A 27,987-nucleotide genomic window follows, 5' to 3' on the forward strand; every position below is an offset into this window, starting at 1 on the left:
ATATTTAAAGCGAGACGTACAGAGATCGTGACATCATCGTTTGATGACGCCTGTGGCCTTTTCTTAGCTGATTCGAGCTCTAAATGTCGTTGTCCTTTTATGCAATTTGTTTCCGGAACGGTTCACAACTAATCTGATTATTATTTACAAACGTGAGTTAACGCCATGACAAATAGGAAGAATGCCAGTCAACCTGGTGGATGAAATCTAACTGTATATTACGTCTGATATACCGTAGCGGTGGTCCTAGACCCACGAATAGAATGTAAAAGATGTTTGACTTGGTTTACATCCTCAACCTTATTCCCCCCTAACTACTTGGCGTTTCATTAATCTGATTGATAATATTCAAGTTTGACCTTCACCTTGACTTATCAAAATACAAGTGATATTGCAAATTTCAGTTTAAGTAAAGTATTGATAAAATTCTATGTGATTTGTCCCGGATCTTGGACAATTCTCGCTTGAATTTAGAAAACCATATTAGATACTGCTATATCCTTGTAAAAACTTCGTTTACTAAAAGTACACCTCAAGGTATGTTTTCTAGCAAACAAATTATTAAACAATAACATTACAACCTTGCTAAAACATCAACATAGGCTTGCTATTGATTAATTATTGACAACAACAACAAAAGTGCTTATACTGTTCTAAATTACGCCGCTACACATATCTTTAAGTGGCACGTGGCACTTGGAGGAGGTCGAGGTTGAGAGGTGCAACAGGATTAAGAGTGACAAAAAGGTTATGCATGTAAATAAAGAGATTCTTTTGAAGTGGCTGCAAGATCTTTTTATAGATGTCGATTTTTTAATCTTCAAAGAGAACAGAATTTTAGCACCCATTGTACTTTTATTGACATTTTCATGAAAACTGTATTTTCATCCTCAACCTACTGCTTAGCATATGATGAATTAAAAATTAGTACCACTTTCGATTGTTATTTGTTAATACTCCCTGTTAAGTGGTAGTCTTGTTCCCTACAGTCTTCCGTTGTCACATTTATTTAAAAACACCCTGTTATACAAGGTATTCCAAATGTTCCGGTACGGTCTACCTTCTTCCACAAGTTAAAAGCTGCAAAGTTGGAATTTTGGAATATCACGTTAGGTTAGAAAAATGTATCTCTTGATAATCGTCGTTCGTGTCACACATTGAAAGTTGTACACAGCAGAGTGTTTCAGAAACTGGAAAGGAATACCTCGGATACCCAGTTTTGGAAACGGATACAGTACTCGAGACGCACTATTTGCATACAATGTCCTCACACAACGTTGTCTCGATGTCAATCAGGAAGTTTACGCTTGTTTTATAGATTACAGTAGGGCATGTGCGAGTGAAGCATGATCAGCTAGTGCTAAACCAGAAAAACCTGGACTCACGAGATATCAAAATCATTGTCGACCTTTACTTTAACCAAAAGACAACCAAAAGTGTGAGTACAAGAAAGTCAGCCTATCAAAGTGGAGCGTAAGGCAGGAATGGGTCCTCTCACAACTTTTATTCACCATCTACTCGGAAGAAATATTTACCAGAGGTGTATATGAGATTTGGGAGGTATCACAGCAAATGGCAAGACACTTACTAACTTCTTGCTGGAAATATGCGTGACCTACAAGAACTGCTGAATAAGATCGTCACTAGTCTTGACACTTAACACAAAAAAGACCTGATTATAACAAAGATTCTGCAATAAGAACTCTGTGTAGACGGAGAACAATTAGAGAGGGTTACAAGATGTAACTACTACTACTACTACTCCGTAGCACTACAACCCAGGGTGCGTCTTGGCTGCCTTGACTATCTGCCTCCACCTGGAGCGGTCGTGGGTCATCTCCCTCCATTCTTGCTGGTCTACACCAAGGAGTAACAGATCCTTAACGTTATCTCCATCTGAGCCTGGGTCTTCCCAGTGGTCTTTTTCCTATTGGTGCCTCCTCCCATACCCGTTTTATTAGGCGATCATTTTGGCTTCTTGGCAGGTGCCCTGCCCATCTTAGTCTGTCGGACTTTCTCTCCTGAATGATGTCGGGGCTTTGATATATTTGGGCAAGCTCAGCATTGCTTCTCATAGTGGCCAGTTTCAGGGTCTCGAACTGGACCATATATCATGCGCAAGATCTTTCTCTCAAACCTTCTTAGGAGCTCTGTGTCGCGAACTGTCAGTCCATGTTTCACTAGCGTATGTTGCTACTGGTCGTATCGTTGACTGATAGATTCCGGTTTTCGCTTTTATTGTGATAAATTTTGATTTTAGCAGGGTTTGTACTGCAAAAGTACATACATTTGTTTGCCTGTGTGATTCGCTGTTTAATCTCTTCCTGCATATTATTGTCTGCCGTTATCACTGCGCCCAGGTACTTGAAGGTTTACACATGCTCAAACTTATAGATGTCTATTGTGATGTTCTGCCTGACTCTGCTTCGCGCGGAATTGCGGAAGACATGCATGTATTTGGTCTTTCCTTCATTTAATCGTAGACTTATTCTCTAAGCTTCTTCTACGATCTTTATGAAATTTTCCTTCACACTAACAGTACTTTCTCCTACTGCGCCTATGTCATCTGCGTAGGCCAAAATAAGTTTGGGACCTCCTGGGCCAAAAATCCCTGCTTTCACTAATGCTGTTCTTAGTGCTTTTTCTAGTGCAAGGTTAAATAGTACTGGCGACCAAGCAGGTTTTAGACCTCTGTTAATATGGAATGCTTGGCTGTACTTACCACCGATGACGCGGCTCTTTTCCCCCTCTAGGCACGCTCTACACAGTCGAATCAGTTTGTACGGGACACCAAGTTCCCCCGTAGCCTCCCCCAATCTCACTCTAATAACTCTGTCATATGCTTGTTCAAAGTCTATGAAAAGGGTATGTAGGCTATTGTTAAACTCCCAACATTTTTCCAGAATGTGACTTATAGTGAAGAACACGGTCAGTTGTTGATCTTCCGCTTCGAAAGCCGCATTGATAGTCTCCGATATATTATACTTTGTAGACGTGACTCAGCAGAGCAATACCTCGGTAATTTTTACACTGCATTTGGACCAGAAGAAGGAAGGTGTACAACGAAGGAAGGAAGATATAACTATCTGGGTACTAACATCACCTGCACCGCTGATTGTTGCTCCGAAATCGAGATCCATATAAAAAAGTACGTGCAGTTTTTTGTCAAAGTGAAGAAGATGCTCTGTAGCCAATTCATGAGATTTGAGATGTAGACCTAGTGCTTACCAGAATGAATAAACAGTTGGAGGGATTAAAGGAAGTAAAAAAGAGAAAGATCACTTATTTGCGTCACATAATGTGAGGTTCAAAATATGAGATACTGCACTTGATAATCCAGGGGAAGATTGTGGGCAAAAGGTCAATTGGATGAAGAAGAATATCGTGGCTGTGGGATCTGCGAGAATGGTTCAACATATATTTTACAGATCTGTTCAGAGCAGCAGATTCATCCGATAATGGAGAAGAGAGATATTATAAAATAAGTATCAATAACTAATCTAAACATTTCAAAATGAAATATAATAAACAGGGGAAAGATAGAGCTTTGTTGAAGTAAAATAGCAATCGAATATGTTTGGTCGTCAGCTGTTATTATAAAAGTATTGACACAAGTTTCAATATAATTTGAAGTATTAAGTAATATGACAATAATCATAAATACATTTAAAATAATTTCAGCGATGCTTCTCTTACTAAAATAACGCAGTTATTTGTGCATACATTTTAAAGATGCGAATTTTAAGAATTTTATTGTGACGATTCTAAAAATATCACTTCTGTTTACCATAATGGCTGTTACGACGCGAAAGTGATAGACAAAAAGTCACAGTGGCAACCCCGCGATCCCGACTGAGAAGAGAGAGACGGGACGTGTGTGTGTGTGTGCCGCAAGAACAGAAGCGATACGACTTTCGACAAAAGCAACAATCACGCGTTTACTATTTTTCACGTTCTTATTTCGTTAAATAAACCAAAGTTTGTAGTTAACAAAGATCATTTTTTTTGTACACATCCACGCATCATAGTGGTCCTTCGTCAGCCAGATTCCAAATTGAAGTTTGGAGAATCAAGCAAATTGCATCGAAACAGAAACAGAACCAAGAAAAGCAGCCATTTTGTACGTCGATCGCCAAACCACAATCAACAAGAAACAAAAGGTGAGCGCCTGTATCCTTTTAATCATTCCTACCGTACTTATTTTGATAATCGTTAGAAAAACGTTTACATCGTTCGCCACAGTTTACGTTATTTTTTATGGATTTACACGTTTCGACCTGAAAATAATAGCAAAGTGTACAGTAATTATCGCGAATTTACACGTCCATTCTCGTATTTTAATTACGTCACGAATCTCGATTAAGTTTAGGATTTATTCACGTTGCAAGAAAAGGGAAATTTGCAAATTTCACACCCAGGCAGTACTCGTATATACATTTGTTTCGAATATTCTCGTTTTGTTTAAAATATCTCGTCTCGAATCATCACGTGTTTTATTTTTGTGCTAAATAAGAATGCCAAAAGCAAAAAAGCAAACAATGCAGAGTTCTAATTCAACAGAGTCGGTCGACACAGACATTTTGGAATTAAGGCATGCTCGTAAAGTAATATGTCAAAGATTAAATCGATTTAATGATTATTTATCGAATGCTATTGATCGGTTTCAAACGGAAACTCGGCTTAAGAGCGTGGAAGAAGATTTTTCAGAATTCGATAAAATTCAAACCCGTTTAGAATTTTTGTCGAATGAGGAACAAATTAATAGACTTGACACGGAAACTGCTTTTTATGCGGCTATTTCATATGCAAAAAAATATATTGCAGATGCAGACAAAGTTTGCAACCTCTCGGTAAACAACTCTTCTTCCTCTCCTACCACGTCATTATCGTCACAGCCGGCGCAGGCGCACATTTCGCTGCCACAGGCGGGCGCTGTTGCCAAACTCCCAGACTTAGGGTTACCATCTTTTTACGGAAACTATGAAACATGGTTTAGTTTCAAAGACATTTTTGACTCTTTAGTGGACAATAGAACCGACTTAAGTGAAGTAAATAAGTTTTTGTACCTAAAGGTATGCTGTAAGGGAGACGCGCTAAAGTTAGTAGAGTCTTTAGATGTAACCGCCTCAAATTATTCTATTGCCATTGCGTTATTAAAAAAACGATACGAAAATAAACGAGCTATTATTAATTTTCATGTTAATAACATTCTTTTTAATTTACCAATTGTCCATAGGGATTCGCCCTTGCAATTAAGAAAATTAATAGACATGGTAAATCAGCATATCTGTGCGCTACAAAAATTATCTTTACCAGTTGAACAATGGGACACGTTGTTAATTCCACTAATTTTGCATAAGTTAGACAGTAGCAGTATTCGAGAATGGGAAAGCAAACAAACTAATGATTCACTACCAACACTAAGTGAATTTATTGAATTTTTGACAAAGAAGTGTTGTACCCTTGAAGCAATAAATCATGAATTTTCAAAATTAAACGTAAATCAAAGCAAATCACGAGATCAAGTACATACAAAACTTCCATTTAAAGGTACCAGAAACTATTCGAATAACAATTCTCACGCCAATTTAAATCAGCAATGTGCATATGGACTTACTGACAGGAGTGATAAGTCACAGTCTGTAAAATGTAATTACTGTAACGAGAATCATTTTATTTATCACTGTCCCAAGTTTTATAATTTAAACCCTTCAGAAAGGTTTAATGAAGTGAAAAAGCTTAAACTTTGCAGTAATTGCTTAAGAACAGGACATTCAAAGTATGATTGTAGATCTGGTGGATGTAGAACCTGTAATCAAAAACATAATACATTACTACATATTGACAGAGGTTTTTCGCAAAATTCAAGCAGTCAGAATAATGTCAATAGGACACAGACAGATAATTCAGGGGAAATCACGGATGGAAACACACGACAACTTCGAGAATATGTAGCTTCTTCTGAAGCTGGGCAACATGCAATGCTTGCTACTAATCCTAACGATATAAACCAAGTTTATGACAGTTCGATTCTGACAAATACCAATCAAGTTTCAAATTGGAAAATAAACGAAATTTCAGGCGAGTTGTCGTATGTTGCGTCTCACACTAATCAAGTATTATTATCAACAGCTGTCATATTGATAGCGGATAATAAAGGACATTGGCACGAGTGTAAAGCATTACTGGACTCTGGTAGTCAATCAAATCTGATTACTAAATCACTTTGTAGCAAATTAAATTTGCAACTCGAAAACATTAACTTACCACTTTCAGGTATTAGTCAAAGTCTAACTCGAATAACGCACCGTGCAAAATCTTTCATAAAGTCTCGGTTTAATCAATTTCAAGCAAACTTGTCATTTCTTGTATTGCCAGTCATTACTGAAAAACTACCACTTACTAGATTTGATGCTTCAGCAATCATTTTTCCAAAAAATATTAGATTAGCAGATAGTACTTTCAATGAACCACAGGATGTTGATTTACTTTTAGGAGCAGGAATATTTTACGATTTGTTAATGACAGGAAGAATTAAACTCGGAGACAAAATGCTAGGATTACAAGAAACTCGTTTAGGTTGGATTTTGACCGGTACTTTAAATTTTTTGGATTTTCAAAAAACAGTCTGTAATTTTTCCGCACGAACAACCAATAAAACATTACAAGAAACTTTGAGTAAATTTTGGCAGCTAGAGGAGTTACCTAACGAAACGCATCTTTCAAAAGATCAACAATACTGCGAAGACTATTTTAAAGAAACGACAACACGGCATTCGAACGGTACTTTTATTGTAAAATATCCATTTAACCAAAATCAAAATTCTCAACTTGGCAATTCAAAAACGACGGCTCTAAAACGTTTCTATTATTTAGAGAGAAAGCTTGGTCAAAACGCGGAATTGAAGACGGCTTATTTAGATTTTATGCGAGAATATGAGTATACATTAGGACATATGAAGTTAAAAGGCGAACTAGATTCGATAAACATTAATGATTGTAACTCATATTTTCTACCCCATTCAGCTGTTTTGAGGAACTCTTCTACTACAAAATGTCGTGTAGTATTTGACGCCAGTGCAAAAACTAGTTCAGGTATTTCCTTTAATGACTTGATATTAGTTGGCCCGACTGTACAACCAGACTTGTTCTCGATTTTATTAAGAATGCGCTTACGTAAATATGTATTAAGTGCTGACATCAAAATGATGTATCGTTGTATTCTAATCGATGAAACTGAACATCGTTTCCAACAAATATTGTGGAGATGGAATCCGGAAGAAAAAATTAAAGTTTATAATTTACAAACTGTCACATACGGTACTTCAAGCGCACCTTTTCAAGCCACACGCTGTTTACAAGAGCTAGCATTACAAAACAGAGCTAATTATCCAAGAACATCAAATTTAATTGATCAAGCATTTTACATGGATGACTTTTTAGCGAGTTTTGATAATGAAACTGAATGTACAGAAGTGTATCAAGAATTTTCAGAAATTTTGGCTCAAGCAAACTTTAAACTACGAAAATGGTCATCGAACAATCAGTCGTTCTTAAACAACATTTTGCAGTTAAACGGAAATAAAAATGAAGACCATTTAGTTTTGTTTCGTGATAAAAAACAACTAAAAACGTTGGGCATTTTGTGGGATCCTGTCGATGATACTTTGAATTATATAGTTGACGTAAAATTTAGCTTAAATAAATTTACCAAACGAACGATTCTCTCAGCTATCTCTCAAATTTTCGACCCGCTTGGTCTTATAGGCCCTGCCACGATTAAAGCAAAGCTATTAATACAAAGTCTTTGGAAGCTAGATCTGGATTGGGATGACAATATTCCACCAGACCTGGTTGACAATTGGCTTGAATTTTCATCTCAGATTCAACACTTGAATAATGTAAAGGTACCAAGACACGTGACGTTACCGAACTCGACTATAGAGCTATACGGGTTTAGTGATAGCTCTGAGAAAGCATATGGCGCATGTATCTATATTAGTTCGACCACTCAAACCGGTGAGAAAACCATTACCCTTTTAACGGCTAAATCCAAAGTAGCTCCTGTGAAAAAACAGACACTTCCACGATTAGAACTTTTAGCAGCTCACTTATTGTCTAAACTCATGAACCAAATCAAAAATATTATTGACTTACCGATTTGTCGAACAACTTATTTCACCGATTCGACCATAGTACTAGCATGGCTAAAAATAGAACCTCAAAATTTAAAAACTTTTGTAGCTAATCGGGTTGCAAAAATAACCGAACTTAGCGACGTCACAAATTGGAGACATGTAAAGAGTAAGGAAAACCCGGCAGATATCATATCACGAGGGCTAAATCCCAAAGAGTTAGTGGATAACCACATGTGGTTTTACGGACCTGACTTTTTACAGATCGACCGTCTTGACGTTGAGCTCGAAGATAACTTAACAATCATAACTGATAATCTTCCAGAGTTAAAGTCAAACGTACAATTTACGAACAATAGATGTGCAGCTGTAAATTTAAGTACTGAGTTACCAATCAATCCAAGTTTCAACGACTATCTGTTCAACAAATTTTCTAGTTTAACAAAACTAACTAGAGTAGTTGCTTACATTCTCAGGTTTAAAAATCGATCCTTGTTGAAGAAAACCTATGAATACAACACTCTTACTGTAGACGAACTTGACAAGTCTTTATTGGTTTTGATAAAATTAGTTCAACATAGCGTGTTTAAGCAAGAGTTAGTAGATCTCAAACGCAAAGGAATGACAAGCAATACCAGCAAAATATTAAATTTAAGTCCATTTCTTGATTCAGAATGTATAATTAGAGTAGGAGGTAGACTAACAAATTCAGAATTAAAATACGAACAAAAGCACCCTATTATACTGCCATATAAGCACAGATTAACCGATTTAATAATACGAGAAGCACATTTAAAAAATTTGCACGCTGGTATTCAAAATCTTTTATCTATCATACGTCTGAAGTTCTGGCCTATTAATGGAAAAAATGCCGTAAAACGTATAATCGGATCATGTCAAGTATGTTATCGAGTCAACCCTAAACCGACAAATTTCTTAATGGGTTCTCTTCCTCGCTCAAGAGTAGTACCGAGTAGACCATTTTCCAAATGTGGGGTGGATTATGCCGGACCTATTTATGTAAAGGACGGAACTCTAAGAACAACCAAGCTAATTAAAACGTATATCTGCATATTTGTTTGTTTTGCTACTCGAGCTATGCATCTCGAGCTGGTAAAAGATTTGTCAACTTCTAGTTTTCTGAATGCATTAAAGAGATTTTATTCACGACGAGGTAAACCTCACGACATCTACTCGGACAACGGCTCGAATTTTGTAGGCGCAAACAACTATTTTTTAGAGTTGTATGACCTAATCAACAAAAAAGATCACAATGAAAGCGTGACAAAATTCTTAGCTGACAGCCAAATTCGTTGGCACTTCATACCCGCGAAATCACCCCATCTAGGTGGGCTTTGGGAAGCTGCTGTGCGGTCTTGTAAATTTCACCTTCGGCGCGTATTAGGCAATTCATCTCTAAGCTATGAGGAGATGTACACTCTGCTTGTGCAGGTTGAAGCGTGTCTAAACTCGCGTCCCTTGGTACCAATTTCTAACGATGTCAATGACTTTTTACCTTTGTCCCCCGCCCATTTCCTAATAGGCGACTCACTGTTAAGTCCACCGGAAGAAGATTTAAAGGATATGCATATTTCACGGTTATCCAGATACCAAAAATTACAACAGTTGTTTCAACATTTCTGGAACCGTTGGTCCCGAGAGTACCTTGCATTTCTCCAGGTCAGGAACAAGTGGAACACCAAAAACGACCTCAGAAGTCAGCTGCCAGTTGGAAGTTTAGTAATTCTCGTTGAGGACAACCTTCCCCCTTTAAGATGGCCTCTAGCAAGAGTGACGGAGCTACATCCCGGTTACGATAATGTCATTCGAGTGGTCTCAGTAAGGCTGCCCAATGGAACCATTACCAGACGATCCTTAAAGAAGGTGTGTATTCTCCCTATGCAGGACGAGCTGGTTCAATGCGAAGAAAACGCTCAGTAAGGAACAATCGATTTCGACAGTTCAGTGCGTGTTTTTTTTTTGAAAAACTTTAATTTTTCAACGCGGGCGGCATGTTACGACGCGAAAGTGATAGACAAAAAGTCACAGTGGCAACCCCGCGATCCCGACTGAGAAGAGAGAGACGGGACGTGTGTGTGTGTGTGCCGCAAGAACAGAAGCGATACGACTTTCGACAAAAGCAACAATCACGCGTTTACTATTTTTCACGTTCTTATTTCGTTAAATAAACCAAAGTTTGTAGTTAACAAAGATCATTTTTTTTGTACACATCCACGAATCAATGGCATCATCATTACGATAACACATTAATAAATGCAACCACAATCGATTGTATTGTAACACAACTTCAGTTTAAACATTTAAGGTGACCCTAGTACACTCAGTTAGCTCAAAGAAAGATAAAAATTGACTTTATAACGTCGAATATTTTATTAAACTGACAAATAGAGCAGTCTACAGGTGTCAAATTCAATTTGAAGAAGCAGGTCAGTTTTAATAACCGAATGGATTTTTCAAGCATTTTCGCATACATGATATGTTTATTTAAAAAGCTTTTGCACTTAAACAAGATTCAAAGTGCATTTTGAAGTGATTGAAAATGTAGCTAAAATTTCGGACATCATGTCCAGACCAAGGAACCGGTAAGTTCCGTTTTCAAAATAAACAATAAATGTTGGTTTTAAAGAAAAATCTTTTTTCAAAATTCGGTACAAACTTAGGTAAGGAGTAAAATTAAAGAAATAAGAATTTTGTACTGAAGAATTTTGCATGTTTTTTTCCTCTACTCTAAAATGACTCAAAACAACCCTCAATCCAAAGATATACGACACTGAGAGTACAGAAAAATCTAAAGCTTGGGTAACACTATACCATTGCACCAATCTCAATCTTTTCTTCTAGATATTTCATCATCCACGTTCTTTTAAAACCCATTTGGCAGCCCAACAGAAATATCAAATAACAGTGATGTATTGTTATATTTTTACCTGTACTTTGGCTTAAAAGAAAGCCACTCTACCTTTTGTGGACAGTCTACGTTGGAATTAATCGTATAGAAATTGAATTCAGTATTTACCTTTGCTTGCGAACGAAAGTCAACTGTCTTAATTAGATTTAGTGACGTTCTAATTACACATTGACGAAGAGTGAACTTCGAATAAAATGTATACATTGGATTCAAATACATATTTGATGCAGGTTGCACGTTCCTTTTGCCTTGAACTTTCTACAATGCTGCCAAAGTGTGAGGAAACCAATTTGATTGAGAATCAATATTTTACAAAATAACTGCTACTAGTTGATGATATATTGATGGTTTTTTGTGCAAAAAGTTCTTCTTTTTTGCAACTTTCACGTTGAGTGCAAAAAAGATGTACTTTTTGCACGTTGCATCAATAACTATTTACAGTATTTACCAACATAAAGTGAAAAAGTACAGCTTCCTTCCTAATAGGCGTGTACAACATGTAAAGTGACGCATTCCATAAATCTACTGAAAAGGAGAACGTGGATCAATATAATTTGCCCGAATATGAGCTATGCAGGCTTAGGTCAAGTCAGTTCGAAAACACTTAATATGTTGATCTTCTATAACCATGCAATTTAAGAATAATAATAAAACTCTCGAAAAAATTTCACTACAGTTACTGATAATGCAATTTTTCTACTTTATCAATATAAAAATCATGAAAATCACGAACATAGCACTTATTGTTTATCTAATTGTTATAACAATATAATTAGGTTGAACACCACTTAACAAAATTAAGCAAATACTTGGTAAACTCTGCTCAAAATGATAATGGTTTAGTGCAACATTAAAAGAAAAGTTAAGTTACGTTATATTTCTTCTAAAGCTTTCAGAAATACTTTTATAAATTAATTAAACTTGCCTGGTTGCCATATCACACGACCACACGAGTAATGTATACAACTTCAGGATCAATATACAGAAAAGAGTTTTTTTGTAACTCTAACTTCGAGTTAAGTAAAATAGTTCATTACGTAACTCAACGTGAGTTATGTATAATAAATCAATACGATGCTAGTCGTAGATAAAATAAATTACCTTGGATGTTGCACCACAATTAATCATTTCCTTAAAATTCCTAGTGCATGGCTTTAGGAACCTGACAGCTCCCAAGCAATTTCATTGTGAATGATAAGTTTAGGAAAACTAGAGCAATTTGCAACTTCGAAGCTTAAAACTATGTCACCTGAAAAGTAAAACGTTCTAGCGCCGATTGTGTGTAACAATCAATAAATTCTTAATGAGATCACGTTTCCAATTAGACGACAGGAATAAATGTGAAAACTGTCGGAAAATAAACACGGTAGATAATAAGCATTGATCGATAATTTCACTTTCATTAACAGATGAGACTGTGTATAACAGTTAAGGAAGTTCATAGGAAAGAAGAAAAGAGACATCAATGGGCTAGAAAAGTTGGATAAAATTTAGTAACTGTGTGAAATATGAGGTCTTTTTATATCAAAAGTTGGTTATCGTGTTTAAAAACACCTTTAATAAACCTAAATATCTACCAGTTTTGTATTTTAAATAAATAACAAGTATGTTAAAAATCAATCAATCTCTCTGTAAAAGTGGCCAATTAAAGCATGTAAAACATAAATTGATGATCGTTTGGGTTATTGTTTAGCAACCAAAGACTCTGAACCTTTTGAGTTATAGAATAACATCCTCATTGCAGCTTTACAACAAATAAAAATATAGAAGAATGTAGCTTCAACTTAAATGCTTAGATGATAACTGACACAAAAAACAAACAATAAAAAATTACATGAGAAAACCTAGTAACATAAATCATAATAATAATAAAGAGTATTGTTTTGTAAACTATTTGATTCAAGGTAATTCAATCAAAACATTTCGTAACACATGATTACATTCTCTAAGATACTTTTGAGGCAATTTGGCGAGCATCCAAGATAAAGAAGCAATACATACATTAAATAATCAAACATCACAAGTATTGATAAGTTAACGAGAACTGTTAAATCCATTTCCTTTTATTTAACTTTAATAACCAGTAAGTGTCACAGTGCTATTACAAACATATGAAACAGTCAGGGACAGCCCGGTCCAAATATAACTGTTAAAATACAATAAATTTACAGCTGGCAAAAGAATAATTAGAACGCGGTATGCTTTAGGTATGATTAAAAATTAAATAACAGAGAGTTGCAACATGCGTATTTTCGAAAGTAATTTGCTATTAAACTCGGTATTTGATGGTGATATTACCACAAGTGCAATCAATCAAAATAGATAGGAAAGTGGGATTAGAATGTTAAATGACTGGTCTGTTTAAGTCTATTAATGCAAAGTAACCCTCAAAACCATAAATCTTTCTATTAAATAAATGTGTGCCTTCAAGTATAACCTGGAAATTCAACCGACAAAACCACGTCCTAAATTAGAAAAGTTAAGTTGCATTTACGGCAAAGCAATTTTTCCGTTTAGACTTCTACGAATACTAAATTTAGAAGGGTTGTAAGCGTAGTTTGTTGACACACTAACCCAAATATAGACCAGTAAGTTTTCCCCGGGATATTGCATGTTAAAGTAGTGAAAAGGGGTAAAGAAAGTATGAAAAATTCGAGGATAGCTGGAGGATTTATGAGGAAATCACAAAAGTGGTGTGTACACATTTTTTTTAAAATAAATCAAGGCGGATCAAACATCAGGTAGCTTGATGACCATTTTTGGGTTCGAGTCATAGTTAATTCTAAGCAATTAACAATGAGTGTTGCTTAATTAACCTTTAGTCACCTTAGTAAATTTTAAACTGCTAAATAAACACAAGTGGATCCTAAAAACTGTCAGTAATTTAAAGCAAAAATACATAATAACAAATTTGTTCTAGATATTCTAGATACCTGGAAGCCCCATAAAGGAAATTTAATTTAATTGGACGTTTCAGCCACAGTTAAGCATTACAAATGGCAATTCTATAATGGTGTTGCACCAGACGCCGATCACGTAGTCCAGTATAAATTTTAGATAAATGGATGTGTCTATAAATGGCAATAATAGCTTTACAGAAATGTAGAAAGGACGCAATTAAATCTTGAGCCTTTATCTTGCTTTACCGACAGTGTAAACCAAGTCAAAATCCAATTATTGAGTATCCAAAGCGTGTTTGGCCACTTCACTGTTTATTTTCCATTTCTCACCAATAATAAACAACTAGACCGTTTATAATATAAAATGTTCCATTCAAACACATCAAAAAGTAGTATAAACACTGACTTTAATAATATTATGATGCCACCGTTCAGTCACAAAATTTGTTCTAAAAAAAAATTTTTAGTATCAGATATGTTTAGAGAGAGAGAGCACGATAGATATACCGCAGTGCGCGAAGAGACAACAGACACGAGATGCACTAAAACGCTTCTGGCTGTACTTCAGCTTCAGCCTTTTTGGTTAGCTTCCAGAACGTAGTGGAGCACTGTTGCCAAATTTTTTTCGTAAACCCCCCTTGAATCACCTACCACACTTAAAAATCACAAAAAGTCTGCCCCATTTCCTTAAAAACACTAACTAAATATAATTGTAACTCTAATCAACATCTTATAAAGAATGTATTTGTGACCCAGTAAAAATACGTACCTACAATGTCCGGCAGTACTTGAAGAAGAAATTATTTAAGAATTCTGACAATTAAAAAAATGCTCTAATTCTTTAAATGTATATAAATCTTTTATGAGAGTTTTGCAATAGACATGGAAAAATTCAAACTAAATTGAGATGACGTACTAATGTAATACAGGAGTAAACGTTTTAAAGGTTATGTTTGCTTCTTTATTTAAAGCCTATTCGCGAAAGAAGTTCCTAACTGATCAAATGCTCACGTGACAATAGCATTTCCTGACTGCTGGTCAGTGACTGTACATATTTCTATGACTACTAGTTAAAGATTCTCTCTGAATTAGTAAGTGATGTGAGTAGAGAGTATTCTCGGGAATATTGGCTTGGATATAATTCTCAAGGTAATATTTTCCCAAAAAGAAGAGGTAGAAGCAATCGAGAATGAGGTCAAAGATACTAATAATAAAACTTTTAACTTACTTTTGGTGATTATTACATACAAACGTATAGGTACACTATACATTCAAAACACTATTCATTCTCAGAAAATTACCAAATATGAGAACTTTCTTAAGAATATTCTCCATTTTATTATTCTCGAGAATTTTGTCACATTGAAAACATTTACCCTCTTATAACATTGCTACGCCATCCCGTTTTACTTTAAATTTTGCTATATTTTGTTTACCTGTTGAGATATGTGCACAATATCGATTTCTTAGGCGCGAATCCATAATAGTGCTTCGTCAACCTTACTAAGGCATTTGACAGAGTCCGCCTGGAAGCCATCATACAAATCCTAAAGCTGTATCAACTGTATACAACTTTAATAACACTAATAACAGGACGCAAATCAAAGCTGGAGAGAATATCCCATCTAGGATCCCCACTGCAGGAGGAATTAGCCTTAGTCCATTTTTATTCAACCTCCTGATGGACAAAATCATAGAAGAAGTAACATCCCTGAATTCAGGATACAGAATGAACAATAAAGTTATCAGGATGGCCTGGCATATTCGCAGAAAGTGAGAATAACCTACGGAGACAGTTATTTAAGTACTACCAGATCAGTCAGGAACTAAATATGGACATATTCATAGGTAAAACGAAAACCATGACCATCGCTAGGGCACCAATAAGATTCAAGCTATAATAAACCCATAGCAGGTCAGAAACCAAATTAACAAATCAGCCATAATATCAGGATGTATGGAACTGTATGGACTAATCGTCAGGCCAATAATATATGGTACAGAAGCGAGATGTCAGTACTGAGAAAACAGGAAAACAAGAAGATATCACGTAAAAAACACTGACATTAGAACACAATGAATGGTATAACCACGTGAGGATGACGACGATAGACATGAATGAGAAGCATTGAATTAGAGAGTAAACCTGCAGGAACCCGTCCATCCGGAAGACCACCAAAGAGATGGAGAGAAAGCTGGAAGTCCACATCTCAGGAAATCAACAGATCATCTAGATCTCTAACAAGTAGACAAAGAAGAAGAAGAAGAGAATCATAAATTAATCATAATGATTATCACACCATAAACAGACCTCTGTATTCGCAATGAGATATTCTAGTTTATCTATAATATTTCACATTGATCTCTCTTGTGTTTCTACAAAAAAATATTATACCAGAGAACAAAAATCTTATAAAATATGCGTGAGTTTGATGAATGTCTCATGCCAGTTTTCTCTTATACACAAGTTTCAACATGTAAACCAGATGATATGTTCCAAATCACGCGATATTTGAGCTGTTATCTTGTGAGTTATAAATAAACCGTTCTTCTATCAAAACTAAAAGTGCTGAAAATAACAGTAATGTATCAAACCGAAGTAATCGACTTCAATAAAGTTAATTTGTGCGACAAACTGATCAAGAAAATATAAGAACAGAAATCTGAAAGATCTAAAGAAATGTTTGGCTTTTTAAGGTTTAGGAATTGCGGCTCATGAATTCAAAGACAAAACATATTAATCTGTGTGTGTTTTGTTACTATCAATTTTACTTAAACCAGAAAGGAAAGAATCTAGATATTTGGTTTCTGTAGAGAATTTAATAACGAGATTTCATACGACTGACAAAAAGAGCAATCTCCGTAAACTTTTTTAAAAAATCTCCACCGTTTTTAAGTCGGACCCGTTATTGTTAAACATGCTACGAACTCGGAGTTTTATAAACCTGCTTTATTATATCTAGAACATATTTCATATGCAACAACATGCAATTCCGTTTTCACTATAGAAGGAAATATATTGTGTGCATTTTTAAATGGACGGTTATTTTTATTTTTTGTAAGAAGTTTCGATTTAAGCAATATGATAAAATCTCTTCCTAATTCCAAATCTAAACCAGTCAGTCATCAAGTACATATTAATAGGAAAATTCTGAGTGCTACCCTGTTTCTTTATATTTCGTGTATTTGATATTTGCAAGATATTATGTAATCAAATGGAGTTCTTACAGCCACTTTACTGATATGTTTTGACTTTCTTTACTCGTCTCGTTGAAGAGGTGGATGACCTTAGTTACATAGATTTTGCTCGCCCAGCTCTTACCTTAATATACCGGGTGGTCCATTTAACTTGAGAAAGCTAAATATTTCTAAAATGGCTTATTTAAAAAAAAACTGTGTGGTCTAAACCATGAAACTTAACCAGACTTCTGCGTGCTTCTTCCTGCCTTAGATGATGGTTTACCTCTTCTTTTTATAACAGGACTTGGTCCTCCATGCCATGGCCCGCTTTACCTATCTTTCCTCTGACATCGTTTCCACATGATCTCTCCAAGATCTCTTGAATGCTTGTTTGCTTCAAAACCGTATGGTCTAAACCATGAAGCTTAACCAGACTGCTGCCTGCTTTTTCCTGCCTTGGAGGATGGTTTACCTCTTCTTTTTATAACAGGACCTGGTTCTGGTTAGTCCGTTGCGTTTAGCCTCCTTCGGAGCTCATCCTGTGACGCTGAGCTCCAGCTTTCGTGCCATGGCCCATTTTGCCCATCTTTCATCTGACATCCTTTCCACATGATCTCTCCAAGACCTCTTGCACGCTTGTTTGCTTCAAAATCGTATGGTCTAAACCATGAAACTTAACCAGACTTCTGCCTGCTTCTTCCTACCTTGGAGGATGGTTTACCTCTTCTTCTTATAACAGGACCTGGTCCTGGTTAGTCCGTTGCGTTTAGCTTCCTTCGGAGCTCATCCTGTGACGCTGAGCTCCAGCTTTCGTGTCATGGCCCATTTTAACTATCTTTCCTCTGACATCCTTTGCACATGATCTCTCCAAGACCTCTTGCATGCTTGTTCTAGCGCATTTTACCACATCTTGTATTTCTAGTTCTTCTCTCATATCCTCACTTCTTATTCTATCCCTGATGGTAACACCCTTGATAGTATGTTTATTTCGGTCATTCTCGTTATTTTTTCCGTTGTTGATGTTTCAGCTCTGGTCTCTGTGGCGTACGTTAAAATAAGTCTTACGCTTGTTTTGCAAATCTTCACCTAGCTTTTGGTACTCATCACTTTATTTCGTCATATGTTATCTCCCAAGTATCCGGCTGACCCTTGTTGCTTTTATGGCTTGTGTGCGTGCTTCTTCAACAAGGTTTCTTTTGCTTCATACCTCCTAGATAGCTGAATCTTCTCATCTGCTGGATTATTTTGTTGTCGACTGCTAGTTGGCTTTAGCTGCTATAAGTGTTTAGAGATAACCAATTTGTGTGATGTTACTTTCGTCTTGTATAACAGGCGTTGTAGGTCGTCTTCGTTCTCTGCTATGAGGATCGCATCATCTGCATAGCATAATACTTTAATAGTGCGATTCCGCATCATATATCCAACGTTCACTTTTTTAAAATTTTCAATAATTTGGTCCATAATGATGTTGTTGTATGTCCGTATTGATTTGCACTTCCTCAGTCAGTTTATCGTTCGTTTTTATTTTTGTTCTACTTCTGCTGTTCAGTTCTTGTATAATTCTTTGGTAATCGATGTTGTTTTGGTCTAGAATCTTCATTACGCCATCTAGTCGAACCCTGACAAATACCTTTGCTAAATCCACAAAACTGACAAAAAGGGGCTTGTTAAATTCTATATACTGTTTAAATTCTGGTATGTTCATCATCAAAGAGCATTATTGGGCCCAGAATAAAATTAATTCTAGTACTGGAACAGGAACTTAAGGATTGAGTTTTAATCAAACTACTTTTTAAGGTTACTTCTATTTTGGGACATGCTGGTTAATTTTGTAAAAATGTAATTCGCTACAAACTACAAGGAACTTTTCTGTTAGTAGCTGATAGTAACCATTTAGTAAACAAAACAACTTTCTAGTGACATTTTACATTGACAAATGACAGGGTTAACTACGACGTCACAAAAGTTAACTATCATGAATGTGCGTGGTCACGACTGGCCTTAAATCAGCTTCCCTATCAACATTGTTGCAAAAAGATCTAATCCCTTTTGATCTGAAATCCTGCTTAACAACCGCAACAATCAAATTGCTGTTATTTAAGAGTTGTTTTTTTTTGAGTCAACCAGTTGTCAGGCCTGCTAGATTTCCAGATCTAACATCTTTAAATTCATTAAGGCACTAAGTTGTTGTTTTGGACACGTAACAGTAGAGTAAGTAATTAAGGCTTTGGTTCCTAAGACACTTAAATACTATGCCTATCCCTAATTGGTTATTTTACATTTTCATTTATGATAATGTTGAAAATTAAATTACAAAAGAACTGTTTCCTATAAAATTTACTCATATTTTACTCCTTATTAAGTACGGAAAAGAAAATGTTGCTTTTTCAATTTCAAAATCCAAAGTTACCTTTTACTATGACGTGGAAAACATGAGTCAAACTCAAACTTGGTTTAACCCTCCTGATGACTTTACACTTTCAAAACGTGTTAAGTGCAGAAATGATCTGTATGTTATTCTAACAATATGAAGCTGATATAGCAAATGTCGAAAAATCTGAGAAGTTTTGCTCTACGAGGCAACGTTGCCCCTAAAAAGTGCCCGCGCAGTTAGAGGGACAGGTTTCCATTCTTCCGGTGCCGGAGGGTCAGTGGGGCACAACACGAGTATAGCTGGCCTTGAAACGTATAGTTAGAAGTGAAATGGAACGTATTTTGCTTTGCCGCAAATTTACGCATTCAATTTTGATTCAAGGCCGACATGTTTGCATCCCCAACCATGCATAATTTCAACAGGTTTTAAATGCAGCCGGGATAATGTGGGCAGAGATGAGATGTTGGGCCTTCAAATAAACTATAAAGGTCATATTTTGAATTGAATCACTCATGCAGATGTCTGATAACAGTTATGCAGGAGGGTTTTGCATTTTCTGTGCATAATTCAAAATCACTACCAAAATTTACATTGATAGCAGGAGTATTTAATATTTTGATAAACAAAAAGTTCTGAGCTTTCCAAATGAGCACACTAACTATACAATGTTGTGAACTTAAAAGATAGCATATTAAGGGGTTTCCTGTCAGAACATTAAAAACAAAAGTGACATTCTACGTACTCCACTCATCAATTTGGGTAGTAGCACAGGTAGTAGTAGTAAATGTAGCTTAAGAATTTGTAAAAAACAAATACATAGCACTTTAAGAACTAAAATAGCTTCTAACAAGCAACCAACTCTTGTGTTAAAACAAATTTTGTTCACTCTATTTGCAAATCAAGGAAATGCGGCATGAAGTGGAAGTTTTACAAAAAGGTCAATACCATTTTACCATTTATTTTCTGAAAGGTCCCACGAGAATAGATAACAGCGCATCTCTGATGCTTTTTATGTATGTGGTGGCTGCCTATGTGTATTGGTATACCCGTTGGTTGGAAGAAAAATGTAGATTGGGGTGTACTCTACTTGTATTAGCAATGCGATTAGAAGCTGTTAAATCTCGAATTTTCGCTGCTATAATCCATGTTTAATATTCAGTTGCAAACCAAGTAATGAGTGAAACTATCAACACTCAAACACTCTTTGGAGGACGTAAGGTAATGCGATTATACCTACACTGCCAGTCTCGTAAATTGGTCCATCCACGTGCCGTTATTGTCGTTGGCTCGACGCGCTAATCATTCTGCTCGCCTCTATTCATAGCAACTTTCAATTTTGCTTTCGACTAGGATTTCCATATACAAACGCTCTTTAAGAGATAATCCAACCGAAAATAAAAGAAGAGATGTTAGTAAAAATGCGAAAAATGCCAGCATTGAAAGAAGACAATAAGGACTCTGTGTATCTAGTGAAATTATTATGATTATCATAAACTGATAGTTCAGTTAGGCCGAGATTACCCAGCCCAAGTAACCTGGATTACTATGACAGTAAAGTTTGTTGGGCAATTCCGCAAAAAAATGAACAGAAAGAAACTAGGGTGATAACCCAGCGACACGTGTTTCTGCTTTTTGGCTTCATCAGGCATGTAACTCCATCTGTATGAAAGGGAGGTTCAAAAACCAACTGACATACACATGGTGAAACATATACGGGTGTAACCTAAAATAGAGGGACTTCTTGCGGAAATCACAATTGTGTCGCTGCTGGCCGTTTGTGATATCCATGTTTAGTTTTGAGTAGAACTAGTAATTTGGAAAACTAGAAAGAAGAAATAAGAGCAAGGTAAGTTTCAAATCTATAAAAAACAGACCATTTCAACAGTTAAAGCAACAATTTACTTCACACAAGTACATAGTATAGAAATTATAAATTTAAATAACTCAACACGGGTACTGAATACGAACAGTGTGCAAATTTGAAATCAGGCGGGTCAAAATGGTGTCAAGTCATGCTTTGATGAAAGTTTTCCTTGAATATCTCACATTTCAATCATTCGCCCCAATCTGTCACCAATATAATATAAAGACCAATAAGTACTCAAGATTATAGTACAACATACATTTTCAGTACATTATTTGATTTGCACTATTCACTTAAATTTAACCTTTTTACTTATGAGTGAAGTAGTATTCCATTTTGTAACCGAAAGTTTGCTGTCCCCTTGTATAGAATGAAGCCCCTGAAGATGAGCTGATTCTGCGCTCGAAACATGTAATGGGGCATTTTATGACTTAAAAAACCAACTAAATTTACTGTTGAGATGACTTTGTCTATTTACTTATGTAACATAGATATAAAAAAACCGAAGAAAAATTGTAAAGTAAAACACACTGCTGGTCCGATTCCATCTATCTATCTATCTATTTAGCCTCCTTCGGTCCATCTTTGGCCTCTCCCAGTCTTTTCCACGTTTTTCTGTCTGCCGCCTTCTTTATCCATTTAGTTCTAGTCTGTTTCCTCAGATCATCCGCTCACCTCATCAGGAACCTAATTTTTAAAAGCAGGAAACGGAATTCTGAAGAGTACTGTTAATAGAATGTGACAGAAGAAACTGACTATGACGGGATCATGTCACATTCTGGGGTCTTCCTCTGCTTCTTTTATTTTCCCAGGGTCTCCAGTTTAGAATGCATTTGTTCCACAGATCGTCCTTTTGTCTGGCATTGTGACCAGCAAATGTCCATCCTGACTTTGCTACCACTTCCTTAACATCTCCTACTTTTGTTGTATCCCTTATCCATTCGTTTCTCCTTCTATCTATCAGTGTTACATGTAACATCTGCTTTCCTTTAATCTTTGTGCTTTTGTTACTTTATCCATGTTTTTTGGTGTGTCCATATTTCTGATCCATAGGTGAAGACAGGGAGTACACATTGGTTAAATTATAGTGATGGTAAATTACCGGTAAAGTAAATATTTTACTTTACCAGGAAAATTTGAGCATTAAATTACCAGAAAGTTACTGGTAAATTACAAATACTGTGGTTCTGGCAAATTCAAACTTTGAGAGTTTTTTTTTCTAACTGTACCAAATTTTGTAGTGTATTTTTAGGTTATTGTATAGGAAATTTAATGAGGATTCCAAAAATGTGTCATTTTCTCACTCCAAGTGGGTTTGTAAGCAATTTTGTTCCTGACTCTTAAACTGTCTTCAAAAGTTGCTAAAATCAGGGTTTAGGAAAGATTTTTTTTGCAGTATTCGATACAAACCGTGTTTCTGAGATTTATGACGGTTACTTTGACAGTCTCCACGTGACTGCCTAGCTAAATTCCAACGTGATATCTGTGACTAAAGTTAAAATTTTCAAAATTTCCAAGGATTACAGTTTAACACAGTTTTCTTACAGTAAATTACAAATTGTTTAAATAATAATACACCTGAAAATGTATCAATATTTCTACACTTTGGACATCGCCTTAAATTAATATTGAGTAGCAAGTTTAGGCGCAATTTGGAAGTCGCGTGTTAATCTTACATAAACCAAAATGAGACTAAACATAATCATAAATATTTGCCCTTTATCCAGAGAAAATTGTGACACTAATAACACTACATAGAAGTTGGAATTGTTAATTATATTATTTCTTTTGTAACGTCATTAAACGCTTCCGTAAAAATATAATTTTTATTCAAAGATAAAAGCCTTTTTCCGTTTAAGTTCGACGACAGTAAAACCTTTGAACTATTAGCAATGAAAAAACTCCATTAACTTCCAATAATTCGATCAATTCAATAGTATGCAATATTCTAAATTAAGGCAAAGTTAATAATATCGCTTCATACATTTATAGCAAGTATGAGTTTCCTATTTACACTCATGAATGATTCGGCAATCATCTCCATAAAGCTCAGGAATAATTTAATTCCAGCAAGAGTGGGCTATTAATCGGCAAATTTGTATAACAGGAGTGTACTTCAAAGACCGGTGAATAAATAAGCCAAACCGGTTAGTGAAAAATATAGTAAACACTTTCATAGATAATTTAAATTATTAATGGGATTAATTTGCGTATGAATACTGAAAGTCTGTATAAATCTATTGAAATTAAAATAAATTTTTTTTCTGCATTTTATTGCAAAATAATTGCAAATGTTGCGGGATCGTTAAAGTTCGCAATATTGCCAACATAAAACTGCTTCGTCACAGTAAATTTATGCGATATTAAAATCCCGTCGAACACATTTTATGACATAAATATTGTCTAAAACTTAGAAATAGTCGGTAATCAGCCGTACCGTAACTCGTTCATCACAGTTGAGTTACCAGTAAAGGAGTAATAACTGACTGATTTATGATTGAAAATATTCGTAGGCGGTAAATTATTACTTAGATTAGAATTCCAATACGGGCAAATCAATAAACGCTTTGGTACGAGGATATTTTGTTCGGATTTATAGAGACTATGACACATGAAACCATTTTAAAATCTATTATCAATCATGGAATTTATAGTAATATTTCCCGAAAACTTTTTATTGCCCTATTACGTTATTTGGATCGTTCTTTTCTAAACAGAACAATAATAATAATTTAAATTTTAAACCACATTAACGGTATGTCAATAAACATTTCAAATTTCAATTAAAGCTGCGTATAATAATAGAGTTCAAAGCAAGTGCAAAATGTTTGTAGTTGTTAATTTCGTTCCAACGAAGCGAAAGCAGATATATTTCTCAACGAACGAATAATTATGGATATTATTTATTATAATTAAAAAAAAGCATCAAACGCAAAAAGATCAACAACCAGTGGATTTTAAAAATACCTTTACTGCTGTAAGCAAGTTTGATAAGATTTCATTCTATCTACAGGGTGATACAATGAAAACTGAACAGGCATTGTTTTTGGACTTCTTTGCATAAATCACAAATTTGGAGATAAGCAAGTGGGATAGTTTTAAAAAAGTACCATCTTAAAAACAACCCTAATCTCCAATTTCGCCAATGATAAAATGAACAGGGTGGACCATAAGTAATGGAACATAGTACTACACCATATTTCTGACATCAAAATAATACGATTTAGCTACATTTTCTTGAATGAATGAATGAATGAATATTGTTAGATGGGCTCCCTTCGGAAAAGACACTTAGGCCGCTAGCCGGGCCCATTGTGACCCATCACAAGCTAGTACCCCTCCAGTTCGGTGGCCCTGACAAAGCCGCAGAGCCTCCTTGGCCGGGTACCTTGAATATCTAAGGGGTTGATCACACTTTTACCCCAAAGCTCTTTTCTGATCGGCGCAAGTGCCGGGCACTGTGTGAGAACGTGTGAACGTTTCCTCGTCCTCCAGACACAAGCGACATACCGGATCCTGTGACAGACCCAGAATGTGCATGTGTCTTCTCATCTGACAGTGACCCGTTGTTCTTTGCCAGAAGATACAATGGCGGATCCGACCGCGCCGGCTAGTCCTATAATAGGTTCGGGCCTTACGGGTCTCTCTTTGGAGCCACGAAGGGCCAACCTGTCCGCCTCCTTGTTTCCCCTAACACCAGAGTGCCCTGGAACCCAAGTTAGACGTACCTTGGCCATCAGCATGAGCGACAAGAGTGTTTTCTTACACACCAGCACCAGTGCAGACGTCGTTGTATCCGCTTTTAAGGGAGCCATTGCTGCCGTACTGTCCGTACAGATAAATATATCCTTCCGGCGCAGCGGTGAGTTTGAAATGAACTCCCCGCATCGGATGATCGCGAAGATCTCGGCTTGGAAGATGGTACAGTGGCAGCCTAGAGGGAAGCTAAGCCTCGTCCCCGAAGTCGCACCATACACACCTGCCCTGCCCCCGTCACGGTTTTGAATCTATCTGTAAACCAGACGTCTCCATGCGACGGGAGGATAGAGTTTTGAGAGAATTCCCAGTCCTCCCTCTCGGGTACTACAAACTTTAGGTCCGCTTGACAGAAGCGTCGGAGGCACCCGATCCTGCTTCATCAATAGTTCCGGGCACTCCCTCAGCTCCCGAGATGACCCTACGATTCAGCTGAGTCTGTAATCAGCATATTGAGACCTGCCAGTCTGTGGGCTGCCCTGGCGGCTTCTTTTTGAATAAACAGGTGCAGCGGCTCGAGCCCACATAACCGCTCCAGTGCCCTTGTTGGGGCAGTTTTCCCTGCACCTGTAATACAAACGCAGACAAGTATTTGAACCCTGTCCAACAAGGCTCGTGACTTGGCCGTATCCATAGCTCCGGACCAAACAATCGCTCCGTATGTTATCATCGGGCGAACAACAGCGCAGTAGATTCATCGAAAGATTCTCGGCTGGAGTCCCCACGTTGTATCAAAGGCCCTCTTGCACGCCCAGCGAGCATTGCGGGCCTTCCCGGTTTTGACTGCAAGATGCTCGTTCCAGGTCAGCCTGGAATCTAGAATGACCACCAAGGTATCTGACCTGGGATTAGCACCATATAGGTCTTTTGATATAAATTACTGAAAATGCGAATAAGGGAGTTCGAATTGCGAATAAGGCATCTATTTTGCAGGCAATGTCAGGAATATGCTTTAGCTCTGTTATTTGGTCCACCCATCATACATGCTATACCATAATCAACAGCAACGATGCAGCAGTCATCACGAAACAGGAAACTCAATTTGTGTATTTTTAATGTAGACTTGTGAGATCATTAATTCGATTTTCCCAGGAAAGTAAACATATTCACTTTCCAAAAATACGAATTTTCCAACTTTGCCATTCAAAACAACTTCGATTAACTGATTCTCAACAACATTGAAAGAAGGAAAATAAATACATTTTGATGTTTGTTTATTCCTTGTTTACCAGCTTCATCTTCGTCAATTTGCTACTCCATTAGAACTTGTTGACACTATAAAATGAATGAAGTTCCAGACGTAGAAAGCTCCTTCAGGCAATATTTGAAAAAGAAATATTGAATGGCTGGGTAATTATCGTAAATTTTCTTTCGATTCAGATTTGCAATTGCAAAGCAATTTGCGTCCTTATTTGTGTAAATTTGAATTAAATTTATTATTAAAAGTTGCCATCATACTACTTTTATTAAAAGTATATTACGTACGTCAACTTTAAGGCATTTTTATAATGTCAAGTTAACCGTTAGCCAAATATACCTTTTGTTTTATCTTTCTCCCTGAGAACTAGGGCTTACCAAAGTGGTATCTTGTTAATATGCTGGCAATCTTAGCGTCAACCAAACAAGTAAATATGTGCAAGACTTCATTATAATCAAAATTGAATATTCTAGCTTCTACGATTTTTATTTTTTTATAAATCACACTTGCTAATTTATCATAAATACGCAACTTTTCTTATGTCTCACTTATACGTTATGAATACATAATACCTTGGAAACGGTGTATGTAGGTTATAGTGTTCATAACAACCTGACGGCATTATAGGTGGGCGTTATCATAATGCCCTGAAACCTTTTTTAATATTAGCAATGGCATTTTTATTTTTTTATGCCATAAAAACTACGTATTCCCTACCTTAGAATGCTCTTTTCACTGACTGACAAGACTATCAAAGTCACCACATTCAGGTAAAATAAACAGTAAACAACATACCGGTAAAGGTATACCTTACTTTTCAATTCCAGAAACAGTAAATAATTGCTTAATTAGGTGAAACATAAAACATTGTATTCACCACAGGCGTTAGGGTGAGTATAGTCTCCATCAGGCCGAAACAGCCCGAGGGACAGCTTCAGGACATTATGTTCCCTCTAACGCCCTTGGTAAATAAATAGCTAAACTTTGTTATCAGAAAAAAGAGAACAATGTTAACTAATAAAATGTTACACTTGCTGCTCATTAACAATGACATTACTACATATAAAACGTAAACATCTAATACAACTTAAATTCCGTCACCCAGTCAGTTATAAAACATCGCTAGTAGAATTACGTAGAAGCCGAGCCCCCTTTGCAAATGTTGCGCATTAGAACAGCAACGCTGCCATATTGCTCTCCAAATCGTGAATACATAAAAACTTTCCATATATCAACAATTCAACATGATGAAGGTCGACATAAAAAATTGTACGTCCTAAAATGCAAGGTACGTACTATTCTAATCCACAAATCGATTATACTTTTATACCAACTTAATAAAGTTCGTTCAAACCCAGGAGGATTATAAAGTTTTTTCATATTAATTAATTAATTGATCATAATACTCTTCAATAGACCCAGCCTACAAAAACTAGCATATTGTAGTAGCTGCCATCTGTTACTACGTTTACGAACCAAACCCGCGCTAAAACAGACTTCTAGTAAGTATTAGAAGTCGTGTGTAATAGTTTTATTGATACGCAAAAGATGGCGCTTTTAAACAGCACAAAAATATAGACCCTCTAAATTAAAAGTAATTCAAGCAATAACCTTCCTGTGAAGCTACTAAATGACAAACTGTGTGGTACTT

General features: G+C 36.2%; 1 protein-coding gene and 1 long non-coding RNA gene across 6 annotated transcripts in view; both read right to left on the minus strand.

Annotated features, from left to right (window-relative positions):
• Positions 1–27,987, minus strand: part of SNF4Agamma (SNF4/AMP-activated protein kinase gamma subunit) — a 161,041-nt gene that overhangs the window by 91,416 nt on the left and 41,638 nt on the right. The gene's annotated exons all lie outside the window — the stretch shown is intronic.
• Positions 90–27,983, minus strand: LOC145725392 (uncharacterized). 3 transcript variants are annotated; one of them, XR_014177256.1, is made up of 2 exons: positions 14,295–27,983; positions 90–246 (listed from the first exon to the last, which is right to left on the minus strand). It is a non-coding gene; the product is annotated as an uncharacterized LOC145725392 (long non-coding RNA). The 3 variants fall into 3 exon arrangements; XR_014177254.1 differs by having other exon boundaries at positions 14,215–27,983; XR_014177255.1 differs by having other exon boundaries at positions 14,211–27,983.

This window comes from Ips typographus, linkage group LG2, assembly GCF_016097725.1.
Source record: "Ips typographus isolate SLU linkage group LG2, UJ_Ityp_2.0, whole genome shotgun sequence".
NCBI lineage: Eukaryota > Metazoa > Arthropoda > Insecta > Coleoptera > Curculionidae > Ips > Ips typographus.